At 40.2% G+C, this 14,927-nt stretch overlaps 1 long non-coding RNA gene across 1 annotated transcript; it reads left to right on the top strand.

The window, feature by feature from the left end:
• Positions 1–777: 777 nt before the first annotated feature.
• Positions 778–2,226, top strand: LOC139433836 (uncharacterized). Its single transcript, XR_011643238.1, has 3 exons — positions 778–1,471; positions 1,670–1,804; positions 2,014–2,226. It is a non-coding gene; the product is annotated as an uncharacterized lncRNA (long non-coding RNA).
• The last annotated feature ends 12,701 nt before the right edge of the window (positions 2,227–14,927 follow it).

Below are 14,927 nucleotides of genomic sequence, written 5' to 3'. Positions count from 1 at the left end.
CAAGTCAAAAAAAAAAAAACACATTTGTTTGTGTGAAACGCTGAATGAACTACATCTCTGGTCTCGCAGAGCAACACCACGTCACCAAGATGGCCGTCACTACTGTCTTGTCAACAAAACGATTGGCTACCCTCACTATCACCACAAGGAAACACGTCCTGAAGAATGTCATGCAAAGCTGCCTGCCTGCCTGCCTTTGATTCTCCCTGAACTGCCTGGTCTTTTTAATGTTTAATGTCAACCATTTGTGCAGATAGCATGAAGTAGAAAAGATCGGCGATCGGCGATGCTAGCGTTAGCATTTATCCCCCGGGCTTAAATTGTGTATTATATAATGATCACACCGTGACAGTACTCTTCAAAAGGTTCACGAAATATGACTATTACTCTTACTGTTTAACATTTTTGGGTTACTTAATGTTACTTCATATTAAGGCTAATAAAAATGACAAGGCTAAGACTGTAATGCTAACTAACGTGCTAGCTACTAGCTAGGCAGCTAACTTGATCCAGCCACTTCTGTTCCTTTCATCAGACGGGAAGCGAAAGAACGAGCAAGACCCATTGCTGGTATGATAACAACCTGGTACTAAGCACACAGGCATCTTGTTAAAGTTATCTTATCTTAGCCAGCGCCATATAGATAGATTATATCTATATGGCGCTGATCATAGCTATCTCTTAGTGGAGGAAAACAATTGGATTAAGTCTGTCGGTGCTGCACATGTGCAGTGGGATTACCCAATAGGCTACATGCACTAGGGTCTGAGACGTACTTCCGCCTTAGCCGTAATACTGCTTGGGAGCTTCCGGTTTGCTTCCGGTCTGCGTAGCTGAGCGTCCACAAATGTTTTACTGTTTAAATCTATGGTTTAAATATGAGTCGACGGAAGATTTTCAAAACGGAGCATTTGCAAAGACAAGTAAAGAACTACTCCGAGCACTGCTGTGTCCCACTTTGTACGGCGTCAGCTAAATTTAACGGGGTCCTAAGTTTCCATGGCTTTCCGACCGAACTCGAGCTGCGAAGACAGTGGCTGGTTAAAATACGACGCGATAACTTCACAATCTCCTCTCACTCCAAGGTCTGCAGTCGTCACTTCGCTACGGATCAACTAATAGAGCCAAAAACCCTTGATGGCCGTAGGAGGCTTGTGAAAGGTGCTGTACCAACTCTGTTTGAGTGGAATCACTTCACTGCTCAAACACCGCGGGCTAGTGTTTGGGAGAGAAGGGAGCGGCCCACTGAACCAGTCTCTCGGGAGGAGCAGGAAGAGCACATCGATGTCCGTGACCATGATTACTGCTCAGCCCCTGAACCAGCTTCACTGGACATGTCCTCTCAAGCTACAGAAGACAACTCCAAAACAGTGGAGGATCTGCAGAAGCAACTGCAGGAGTTAAGAGTCCAGCGAGAGTTTTGCTTACAGCGGTTTGCTGGCTCCGACGACAACATCCGATTCTATACCAGGTAATGCTTTGGCTAAATTCTATCCAAGTTTTTGAGATGGGTTACATGTTACTGCTGTATATTACTATACCTGCACCAAGTGCCTTCTTAATCAGTCTATTTGAATTGTAATGTATTATAGCAAACAAGAGGAAAGCATTAGCCCATGTGTGTCAGTTAACGAGTCATTAATGACTGACATGTGTCTTTTGTGTACAGATTCCCGAGCTATAACCACCTGATGGCCTTCTGGTTTTGATTGAGCCTTCCATTTATAAAATGGTTCGTGTCACAAGAGCGATATCAGCTGCCAAGAGGAATGAAGAAGTGGTTACACACGCACGTCCATCAACGGTAGGCTACGTTTCTTTTAACACACACTCTAAACACAAACTGAAGGGAAAATGTTTCTCTGACATTTCATTGCTTTCGTGTAGGCTAAAAGGCTAAGTACTCAATCATTTTTGAATACATCAGAGAACTAAAACAGCTTAATGTTTTTCCCATGGTGTGCTACTCTCATGACATTAATATAGTACCCTTTTTTTGTTTTTATCTTCCAGAGACAGCTGCTTCAGTCAATTGACGAGTTCTTCCTTTTTCTCTGCTTCCTGTCGGTGGGTTTGAAAGAAAGGGACCTTGCAAACCGCTTCAACATACACCAGTCCACTGTGAGCCGCATCATTGCAACATGGACAAGTTTTCTTACAACTTTATTGGGGTCACAGTGCATCTGGCTTACACCTGCAGAAGTTCAAGCCCACCTCCCAGAGGCATTCAAATTTCCCAGACACACAGGTGATCCTGGATTGCACAGAGCTGAGGTGTCAAACACCATCCTCACTCCTCCTCCAAAGTGAAATGTATTCTACATACAAATCTCACTGCACCATGAAAGCCCTGGTTGGCATAGCCCCACATGGCGCAGTGACATTGTTTCCAGTCTGTAGGTGGTTCTGTCAGCGACAAGGAGATTTTCAAACAGTCTGGAATAGCTGCGTTGTTGACTGAAAACATGGCAGTGATGGTAGATAAGGGCTTCCTGATCAGCGATTGCTGCAAATGCAAAGTGTACTGCCCACCTTTTCTGTCGAAGCAGAAGCAAATGCCAGCCTATCAGGTGAGGGAGACACAGGCCATTGCCAGACTGAGGGTTCATGTGGAGCGTGTCATCAGGAGGATAAAAGAGAACAAACTTTTTGATGGCGTCATCCTCCTGTCCCATGCCTACAACATCACCCAGCTGTTTGCAGTAGCATGTATGCTGTCAAACTATCAGAACAAAGCACTGGTCAAGAAATGGGTGAAATAAGACAAGATGACACCTGTGCAGGTAGCTGTGATAAGCTGGGCGAGCACACCGTGTTGCCTGACACACGCTAGTGTTTTGTTTGAATAAATGGTAAATAGCAAATTACAATGCGTTGATGATTTCTTACAAATGCAATGATTTACTATTCATTACAAAAAATCACTTCACTTTATTGTCTTTTTAAATACAATTGTATATTTATTTACATATATGAAATGTGAACAAACAAACAATATAAACAATATATATCAAAAACAAAATATTAAAATCACATTTTGTTGTCATTCAAAACTAGGGTTGGGTACCGAGAACCGGTTCCGAACCGGAACCGGTTCCAACATTTCGATTCCAACGGCATCATTTAGAAATGTGAATTTCGGTTCCGCTTTTCGATGCCTGAGGAAATGTTTCTCGCCGCTCTCCGTAGCCTACTATATGCCTGCAGCGGGGCGGGAGATGTAGCGTTGTACCTACACTTTCTACAGTGTAACCTGAGACCAGGGCCGGCCCATCGCACTGGCATTATAGATGTTCGCCTAGGGCGCCAGATCTGTGGAGGCGCTGCGCTGGCAGCTCTGGGAGGAAAACAATTTGTTTTGACCGTTGGTGCTCATCCTAATTGTTGGCCTTGATGTAACAACATTCATAATTAAGTAAATGTAATACCCTTTTCATCCCGGTTACAATTTTCATTTCCCCTGTACGATGGGCGCTGCAAGTGATGAAAATGGGGGATGTTGGCTTATCTGGCAACCGCAGCTCACAGCCAACGTGCGAGTGAGCGAGGGAGAAAGGGAGGGCGCTGTTGTTATTAGCATCTGGTGCTAGCTGCTCTAACGGAAGAAGATGTTTCTACAATGATGTGGAAGAGAGTCCTCTCCAGTCAGACTAAAGGAGGTAAAGGACTCTGAGGGTTGAGATAGTTCACTTTAGTCTAAGTTATCTCAGTGGGTCTCAAACGTTTTGATCACAATTTACGTAAACACATATTTCCAAGGCTCTCCTTTATAATTATTGGGATAAAACAGGTTTGAAATCATTCCAATGTATACTATAGGACAGTAAACCAGACATATCGTTTTAAACTGGAGAGATACAAAAATATGCATAAATAAAATAGTAAAATAAGATATGAATGAACAACAAAAATAAAATACGTTACATGTATTTGTTATTGGCTATGGTAGGTTACTGGTTATGTTCACATACTTATTTAATTATTCAAATGTGAACCGATCTTTTTCATATGGGTGTTTAGAGTTGTACCCCCTAGATCTAGTCTCTAGTAATTCTGCTTAAAGTGTACCAGATTGAAGCATTTTACTTCAAAATGTTCAAACCTTTCTTCCCGGTATGCCTGAGAGGCAGATATGCTGGTTTTTCTCAACAAGAACTGTTCTTTAAAAGTTGGACTGTTGCACTGTTGTAGCTTCAGTGGTTCTCAGGTTGCAGTTACATAGCAGTGAATATAAACAGACTGATTAATGTGAATATTACTGTAAACTAACCTGTGTAAAAGTTTCTCGAATAAATGTAATTTTTTTGGTGGAAGAAGCATGTATCATTTTTTTTACCCTGCCCCTCAAAGAACCGGAATCGAGAACCGTTAAGAACCGGAATCGAAAAGTAGAATCGGAATCGGAATCGTGGAAATTCAAACGATACCCAACCCTATTCAAAACACATGATTGAGGGATTGCCTCCTAAAAACAATGGCGGCTGAGCCAGGGTCTAGCAGCTAACTGCTCACAGAGTTATCAATGGCTGCAGTGCCCACTACTTTTTAATGACAGGTACTTCGGCATGTATGTGTAAAAAAAAAAGTCTACTTTTTCTCTGATTGCTCTTTGCACTTCTGGATCTGTGTATATTCTTTGCACCAGGTAGTCCTCCTGTGCCCACACTACAAAGTCACACCACTGCATCCAGACACAAGAAGTTGACCCTGTACTTGCCAGTAATAGGCATGGCTTTTCTTGAGCTTAGGGGAGCACATATTTGCAGTCGACATAATTTGGGACATTGGGACATTTGAATTCAACAAGGCCAAATTGGGGATATTCTGTTGGGTCAAAACAACTCCATCAGGGGAGGCACCAAGCCAGGGCGTAGAGGGGTGAATGACAAGGCCACAAGGGGAGTAGTTCACGTTTGCCAGTCTACTGTATTCAGCTGCTACTGTGGGCTCCATCTCTGCACCTCTCCTCATTTCTGCAGTCTGCCTTGTACCTTTGAGTATTCGCTCTGCAAGAGAGTTAGCAGAGCTCTCACCTCTGACGTGACAATCTCTCTAAACCTAGAGGCAGTAACCCTGGGTTTGCGGAGCAGATGCCACTCTGAGCTAGAGCTTTGCTCACGGGTAGCCTCCTCAATTTTGTGAGACATTTCTAAATCAACAGATAAGCTGTTAATATGCAGTTGCTCCTCTTCTGAGCACACCAGCGGTAAATCACATGGCAAGATCACATACCCCTCTATGGGCAAGTGGGTGTTGGTGGTGTGTCAGTGTGAAGTGTGGTGTACCGAGACGTCAAAGCAGGCATCTGATAGGACAGAACACTGCCCTCCTGCACATCCCGAAGGCACTTTCCACAAGGGGCTTGTCAGGTCTCATGTTCATTGTGGTCACAAGCGGTCTGTCTTCAATGCTGAACGCTGAGTATGCCTCCGTAACTCTGAACAGGCAGGGATCTGGTAATGGCCCCACCATGCCTCTGTAACTCTGAACAGGCAGGGATCTGGTAATGGCCCCACCATGCCTCTGTAACTCTGAACAGGCAGGGATCTGGTAATGGCCCCACCATGCCTCTGTAGCTCTGAACAGGCAGGGATCTGGTAATGGCCCCACCATGCCTCTGTAGAATCCACTCCTACAAAGAATGGCAAAGACAATATAGCACATTAATGTGACAAAGGTTAGGAATACAGCACCAGAATTATGAATTTAAAAAACACAGGAAACACAATTTTCCAGCTAAAATGACCTCACTCCAGTCTGCACCATCCTATCAGGTACGGCTTGGTGAACACCATGGAGTTGATGGCCCTGGCTTCACACCCTTAAGGAAAAGACAAGTACTGTTCGTTGAGTCACTTTAAAACAGAAACTCTGTGAAAGATTACAAGTATTTGAACCTCATTGAAATTACCATTGTTCGCGGCTTGTGCCATTGCTGTTCCGATTCAGTACAGCTATGCACAGGTGGCACAACTGACATGTTCAGTTCAGTGTAATGTGCTGTTTGGAACAGCAATGCTACCGTGTGATTGCACTAAACAGTTCCTGCAACACAGGAGCGCTGGTTGTGCGTGAGCACCACTGGTGATGAATCACGAAGCGTTATCTAAAAAAGAGAGAAGAAATACTAGTGACTAGTAACCTCACTTGTGGCAAATGAGCCAGGAGGTTATGAGTAGAATTATTGGTTATTTTTACTGACCCATTATCCGAGAAGAAGCATGTATTCCTGAATGCTTGGTGTTACCCTCTTACCCTACAATACCACAATGAACTTTCTTTGGAAACTAAGATGCCTTGAAAATTGTATTAAAGCAGTTTTGACTATATATTTGAACCCCCATACTTACACATCCATAATCAATGTAATAATATCTGACCAATCAGCTGTGATAAAGCAGTAGGACACTGTAGGACAAGTAGGACACTGTTGATTTTTCTAAGTAGCAGCCAGATGAATGTTATTTCTAAGTTCAGGTGTTTATAGTCTTCTGGCCTGTGGATGAAGCTGTCTCTGTGTCTGGTGGTTTTAGTCCGGATGCTGCGGTAACCGCCTGCCAGACTGCAGCAGACAGAACCGTTTGTGGCTGGGGTGATGGGGGTATTTTATAATCCTGAGGGCTTTCTTTAAGGTTAACCTGGTATTTTTACTCCACTACATTTATTTAGTTACTTTACAGATTTGGATTAATGATGTGGAATATAAACAACCCTTAAATCAGACTTTAGTTACACCTGAGTGAAATTCAGGGAAGGTGATTGTCAAGTGCCAACAATCAGGAGAGATATTTGATAGTTGGTGCTTGAGAAGACTAAATATTTATCTGCAGATCCATTTAAAGCATATTCATAACTCGTTATTCTCTAATAGTTCATTAAAGACTGTATATAATTGCTATTTTGCACATCCCTTTCAAGATTTCAAGATTTTCTAAGGTTTATTGACATATCATATACACAACAGTGTAGTTATGCAATGAATGAACAACTTGGGTCACAGATTCATCATGCATTACAAGACATCTATCAATGTGTGTATACTTCCACCATTACACTGTCGTATTCTGCACATTTCTTTAAATAAAGCCGTATTAGTTAGCACATCCTCCTATCAGGCACTAAACTGTTTTACTCTAGATATCATTTGAGTATCTTCTTGATATTTTCTATTCTATATTTATAATTGACCTTCTACTTTCCCTATTTTGTATGTACTCTTAATATTTAAATGTTTTCATAAAATAACACATTCAAAAGTGCTTTACAAAAATGAAAGACATTAAGAAAAAGGCATTTTAAACAGTCATTAAAATCAACACAATCTTCCTGCATTGCAATTACTCTAAACGTGCAATAACGTGCTTTAACCAGTAGGTGGTTTGGGTTAAGTCAAGTCAAGTCAAGTTTACAGTGTTAACAAAATAAAATATATTTCCGGTTTAGTTTACGACGAATATTATTTTGTATTGTTTTGATATTTGTAACACAAAAGCGATGGAAAAAACCCATAGCAAACAAAAAAAAGATGGTCTTAACATGACCCAGTTGTCTAATAGTTAATAAAAACAATAATATCAAAACAAAATATTACTACTAACTTTATTGTGAAATTAAAACAGAACGGTAAAAGAATAGTTTCCGGTCTATTCTGATGCCCGATCTCTGTAGATAAATAAAGAACTACGACAGATGTGTAATATTTAATGCAGCCAAACCATGTATTACAATGCATTCATGTGATGACTTTCAAAGAGTAAAGCAAGCACTGCTGAATAAAGTATGATTTTCTCTTTTACGAAACGTTTTTTCATATGGAATGCAGTTGGAGGTCAACCAATCAAAGAGCTTGAGGACTGATCACAGGGTTTGTCAAGCTAAGCACATGGTGTGTAGTCCCAAACGATAGCTGAGGATTCTGGGTAGTGTAGTGTCTTCTGCCGTCCAAAACTCAGAAAAAATATTTGTTTCTCCGAATCGAAGGGGGAAAATACAAAAGCATTGCACACAATTCAAACCAATCAATGTTGTGTAATTAACAAGGATAATCTGGTGTTTTTTAGTCGATGAGTAGTGCAGATATCACTGTAAAATCATTCGACAGTAAGGAGAATAGGCTACTTACTTCCGGGTGTAACATTCTCCGTTATCCAATGGGAATGGACGCTCGTAATACAATACAGGGGACATGATCATTATCTTTTAAATAACGTTAACTAAAGGGAACAATCTATTTGACACAGCTGAAGCTCTGGCCTTCCTTAAAAACTAACTAATTTAATAAAAATCACAGTTGCATTACAACAATGCACTGTTTTTTGAGAACACAAATTCGTAACTAATGTAATTTTTACATTCTGACGAAAAATAAAAATAATTATGAATACAAATAAAATAAAAGAAGCCTCCCGTGAGTTACTACAAGCTATAAAGTAGATTTAAAAAACGTTGTATAGAATAAAAGCTCACTGTGGGACGTTGTTAGAAATGCGTGTGTGCACCACGACAAAGGAGCCTCATTCACTTTACATTGGGGTTGTTTGCGTGGTGCCGACACGTAAATGTAACAAAGTTTGTGACTCCACCACGCATTGTGGTTGTTAAGGAGTCGTGGTGAGTCACGCATTCTGGTGAGATCAGGTTGACTTTTCTCCTGAGTGCCGTGGTTCATTGCTTATTAATGTGTTTCAGCGGCATTTACCGACCGCTGCAGTGCTGCTCGTCAACCGGAGTTTATTCTCCGGGCAGCGGCCGCTGTAAAGTATTCACTGTATGACTGTAACACAAGCAGCTGATACATATCCCCAATTCCCCATAAGTGAATGTGTTTCAGTATGAATTGATGCTGTTTGGCATCACAACGCTGTTACGAAAGTTTCTCTGGTATAAAATGGGTGAAGTTACCATAGCAACCGAAGCTAAACTGACTATAACTTGACTACTTATGCTATCCTATTGTGGCATAAGCCGTTTTCTACAGGCACATTTTACCGGCGTATTTTTCATTATGATTCTACTTGTGATAGTCGGACATGACAACCTGTGCAGCCATGTATCGATTCCATCCGATAGCTGCTATAATACAAAACTAAACGTCTGCCTGCTCTCCACAATGATCAATAACAGCGAACGGATGGTCAAAGTCAGGTACAAATAAACAGATTCACACGAAGCCTGGTTAGTGTTGCCTGACTTATAAAGTGTGTTTTTTTTATAAGTGTGTGGTTGCATTCTAGTCCCTTTGCTCAGCGCTACTGCTTGTTACAACTTTCATTGCCGTACTCGCCCATAAACGTAATCAAAAACAAGGTATTTAATTAATACTTAGAATATTAATGACTAAAGAAATAGATTTGAAAATGTACAGTAAAGAAACACTCAGCCATGCATGAAATAACAAATCGCAAAATAATACGGGTAATGTTTTGACCCATGTTGTGCCTTAGAAGTGTAGTGATACAAACATGATTTTTATTCAAAAAGTAAGAAAGGTAAAAATAAAAATTAGAATTGGTGTTGATCCAAAACAGGTTAATTGAGGAATACCTGGAATCCTGAATGATTAAAGTAATTTATTGCAAAGATATTTACAATTAAAACTAATTCAGATCACTTTTGACGCATGTTGGTTGTATGTTGTGTAACAAAGGGTTACCATGACAGCTGTAATGTTCACTCTTTTGACAGAGCACCAGTGGACAGTGAAGACTATGGAAGAGAAGATGTGATGGCTTTGTGTGGAAAGCTGCTGACGCCAGCCGGTGTCCCTCTCATCAGTCTCTCCAGGCAGCACCCAGCTATTCTTCTTCCATCTTGCAGATGAAAATACTTTGATATGTGAGTAATAACTAACTTGTGTCTAACATAATATTGAATGTGTTTTAGTAAGTATTTAAAAATAATAATAAGAGTCTGAGTTTGAAAAATATGAACAACTCTTCATAGAGCCACATCCACAAAGCTCAACCTGATCTCACCAGAATGCGTGACTCCACCACGACTCCTTAACACCACAATGCGTGGTGGAGTCACGAACTTTGTTACATTTGCGTGTCGGTACCAGCAAACAACCCCAATGTAAAGTGAATGAGGCTCCTTTGTCGTGGTGCACACACACATTTCTACAACGTGCATTGTGTGTAATGCAACTGTTAATTTTATTAAATTAGTTTGTTTTTAAGGAAGGCCAGAGCTTCAGCTGTGTCAAATAGATTGTTCCCTTTAGTTAACGTTATTTAAAAGATAATGATCATGTCTTGTATTACGAGCGTCCATTCCCATTGGATAACGGAGAATTTTACACCCGGAAGTAAGTAGCCTATTCTCCTTACTGTCGATTGATTTTACAGTGATATCTGCACTACTCATCGACTAAAAAACACCAGATTATCCTTGTTAATTACACAACATTGATTGGTTTGAATTGTGTACAATGCTTTTGTATTTTCCCCCTTCGATTCGGAGAAACAAATATATTTTCGGAGTTTTTGGACTGCAGAAGACACTACACTACCCAGAATCCTCAGCTATCGTTTGGGACTACACCATGAACCCCGTGATCAGTCCTCAAGTTCTTTGATTGGTTGACCTCCAACTGCATTCCATATGAAAAAAAACGTTTCGTAAAAGAGAAAATCATACTTTATTCAGCAGTGCTTGCTTTACTCTTTGATAGTCATCACATGAATGCATTGTAATAAATGGTTTGGCTGCATTACATATTACACATCTGTCTTAGTTATTTATTTATCTACAGAGATCGGGCATCAGAATACACCGGAAACTATTCTTTTACCGTTCTGTTTTAATTTCACAATAAAGTTAGTAGTAATATTTTGTTTGATATTATTGTTTTTTATTAACTAGACGACTGGGTCATGTTAAGACCATCTTTTTTTGGTTCCTATGGGTTTTTTCCACCCCTTTATGTTACAAATATCAAAACAATAACAAAATAATATTCGTCGTAAACTAAACCGGAAACAGCAGTATATTTTATTTTGTTATCACTGTAAACTTGACCCAAACCACCAAACCACCTACTGGTTAAAGCACGTTATTGCACGTTTAGAGTAATTGCAATGCAGGAAGATTGTGTTGCTTTTTAATGACTGTTTAAAATGCCTTTTTCTTAATGTCTTTCATTTTTGTAACGCACTTTTGAATGTGTTATATTTTATGAAAACATTCAAATATTAAGAGTACATACAAAATAGTGGGAAAGTAGAAGGTCAATTATATAAATATAGAATAGAAAATATCAAGAAGATACTCAAATGATATCTAGAGTAAAACAGTTTAGTGCCTGATAGGAGGATGTGCTAACTAATAAGGCTTTAATTAAAGAAATGTGCAGAATACGACAGTGTAATGGTGGAAGTATACACACATTGATAGATGTCTTGTAATGCACTGTTGATGAAACTGTGACCCAAGTTGTTCATTCATTGCATAACTACACTGTTGTGTATATGATATGTCAATAAACCTTAGAAAATCTTGAAATCTTGAAAGGGATGTGCAAAATAGCAATTATATACAGTCTTTAATGAACTATTAGAGAATAACGAGTAATGAATATGCTTTAAACGGATCTGCAGATAAATATTTAGTCTTCTCAAGCACCAACTATCAAATATCTCGCCCGATTGTTGGCACTTGACAATCACCTTCACTGAATTTCATTCAGGTGTAACTAAAGTCTGATTTAAGGGTTGTTTATATTTCACATCATTAATCCAAATCTGTAAAGTAACTAAAATAAATGTAGTGGACCCCAGCCACAAACGGTTCTGTCTGCTGCCGTCTGGCAGGCGGTACCACAGCATTCGGACTAAAACCACCAGACACAGAGACAGCTTCATCCCACAGGCCAGAAGACTATTAAACACCTGAACTTAGAAATAACATTCATCTGGCTGCTACTTAGAAATTATTTATCTAATATATCATATTCCAATCACTTGTATATAGACTCTTATTGCACTATTTCACTATTTTTTCTGTGTATCTGTTTTATTGCGTAGCACTGATGGAGGAGCCTGTGACCTAAGGGGGGGGGGGGGGGGGGGGGGGGGTAGGACACGTTCGATTCCTGTTTGAATAGTGTGCCGTCGATGGGGTTTCATTCCATTTCAAAGTCCTTTGGACCCTCTGTGTAAACGTCGCGCATCCAATCACAGAGGTTGAGGACTGATCACGGGGTTTGTCAAGCTAAGCACATGGTGTAGTCCCAAACGATAGCTGAGGATTCTGGGTAGTGTAGTGTCTTCTGCCGTCCAAAATGAAAATATATTTGTTTCTCCGAATCGAAGGGGTAAAATACAAAAGCATTGTACACAATTCAAACCAATCAATGTTGTGTAATTAACAAGGACAATTTGGTGTTTTTTAGTCGATGAGTAGTGCAGATATCACTGTAAAATCAATCGACAGTAAGGAGAATAGGCTACTTACTTCCGGGTGTAAAATTCTCCGTTATCCAATGGGAATGGACGCTCGTAATACAATACAGGGGACATGATCATTATCTTTTAAATAACGTTAACTGAAGGGAACAATCTATTTGACACAGCTGAAGCTCTGGCCTTCCTTAAAAACAAACTAATTTAATAAAAATAACAGTTGCATTACACACAATGCACGTTGTAGAAATGCGTGTGTGCACCACGACAAGGAGCCTCATTCACTTTACATTGGGGTTGTTGCGTGGTGCCGACACGCAAATGTAACAAAGTTCGTGACTCCACCACGCATTGTGGTGTTAAGGAGTCGTGGTGGAGTCACGCATTCTGGTGAGATCAGGTTGACAAAGCTTTAAAGTTGTAGGAAGCCGAAGCATTGCATTCGTGCCAGCGCCTAGTTGTAGTTTCTAAGGTATTAGAAAGTTGGTTTTTCTGGAAGGTGTTTAGCATTTGATCAATTCCCTTGGGATGCTATCAAGAACTATTTTACAATCAAGTGTGTGTGTGTTTAAGTTTCCAACCCTGCTTCAAAGGTCCATCATACAAGATAGGGGATCTATTGGCAGCTGCTGATAATAACATTCATCATTATGGTTTACTAATTGTTGTACTTTTGTCCTCTAGGTTGCACTGCCACATCTACAGTAGCGCAGAATGGACAGAGGAAACATGATTGGGCCTCAAGTTTTTTGCAGCCAATATACATTCTCCTACAAACTTGGGATAGGAGGGTGAGTGAACAAGTTATCCATTGGTTGGAACCTACCATTGTTAGACGTACTAAATCCTGCACAATGCTCCTTCAAATTGACAATGTGAACATATGTCGCCATTTTGTAATTTCTGTTATTTTTAGTTGAGAATGTTTCAAAGTACTCTTAAAAAATGTAGTCTGCCGTGGTTCCATTCCATTTCAAAGAGCTGTTGACGCTCAGGGTAACCTTGTCACACTGCCACTCCAACCTCTAATCACAGTGCTTGATGACTAGTCACAAGGTTTGTAAAGCAAGGTGGATGTTGTAGTCCCAAACGATAGCTGGGGATTCTGGGTAGTGTAGTGTCTTCGGAAACTGTAGTATCTAAACTCCTTTTGTTTCTCTGAATCGAAGGTTAAAAAACACAAAAGCATTGTACTCAATTTAAACCAATTAATATTGTGTAATTAACAAGAATAAACTGATGTTTTTTAGTGGATGAGTAATGCAGATATCACTGTGTAATCATTTGACAGTGAGGGGAATATATCCGGTTTTATTATGAAAACTTCGAGACCGGAAAAACTGTTTTCACCCACGCTAACTTTACATGGAAGCTGCCGCATATACACGTTCTCCTGGCGAGACCTCAGATCATCTTCGTAAATATCTATCAAACTATAGATCCTACACATCCACTGGATGTGGATTCTAAAAGTACAATATACACTTCTCGCTAGAAATCTAATCAAAAAGCATTTTAATGGCCAAACTATTGCACAATTTAGGATTTTCCAGAGAGGGTTATTTGTGAATAAATGGGAGCATGTTGTTTCTTACACGACCACTAGAGGTGCTACACTTTAAAACGTGGCTATGGGTCGTAATCTAAGCTGCTTAAACAATCGACCTATTTGGTAGTTTGTTGTAGGAGGACAGGCTGCTATATTCCCTGGGAATGTGATGCTCCATTACGCATGGTGAAATGGACATGGGTTATTAATTGAGTAGGTGTGTTTTTGTACTTCTGGTAACGGACGGACCAGTGGGGCGTGGACTACTTCCTGCTTCGCCCTTAACCCAATAGCGACAGCCTTAAAGGGCGAAGCCTTATACGATATAGCACTGGGGTTACGTACTGTAACCCAGCTTCTATGAGTATAGAGTGGCAAAGCCCCTCCCCTTCCGGTGGACCTCCATGGGACCTTATTTCGAAAAAATTATGTATTGAAGTCAATGGAGAGAGAAAGATTATGTTTCGATCCCGTTTGAATTGTGCCACAAATTACACATATGATGTTTGTCAATTTAAAAGATAATTTTGCAAGTCAAAAAAAAAAAAACACATTTGTTTGTGTGAAACGCTGAATGAACTACATCTCTGGTCTCGCAGAGCAACACACGTCACCAAGATGGCCGTCACTACTGTCTTGTCAACAAAACGATTGGCTACCCTCACTATCACCACAAGGAAACACGTCCTGAAGAATGTCATGCAAAGCTGCCTGCCTGCCTGCCTTTGATTCTCCCTGAACTGCCTGGTCTTTTTAATGTTTAATGTCAACCATTTGTGCAGATAGCATGAAGTAGAAAAGATCGGCGATCGGCGATGCTAGCGTTAGCATTTATCCCCCGGGCTTAAATTGTGTATTATATAATGATCACACCGGTGACAGTACTCTTCAAAAGGTTCACGAAATATGACTATTACTCTTACTGTTTAACATTTTTGGGTTACTTAATGTTACTTCATATTAAGGCTAATAAAAAT

Source organism: Pseudochaenichthys georgianus, chromosome 5, assembly GCF_902827115.2.
Source record: "Pseudochaenichthys georgianus chromosome 5, fPseGeo1.2, whole genome shotgun sequence".
Classification (NCBI taxonomy): domain Eukaryota; kingdom Metazoa; phylum Chordata; class Actinopteri; order Perciformes; family Channichthyidae; genus Pseudochaenichthys; species Pseudochaenichthys georgianus.
Note: the sequence above shows the minus strand (reverse complement) of the source record. Positions and strands in the feature narration are given on the sequence as shown.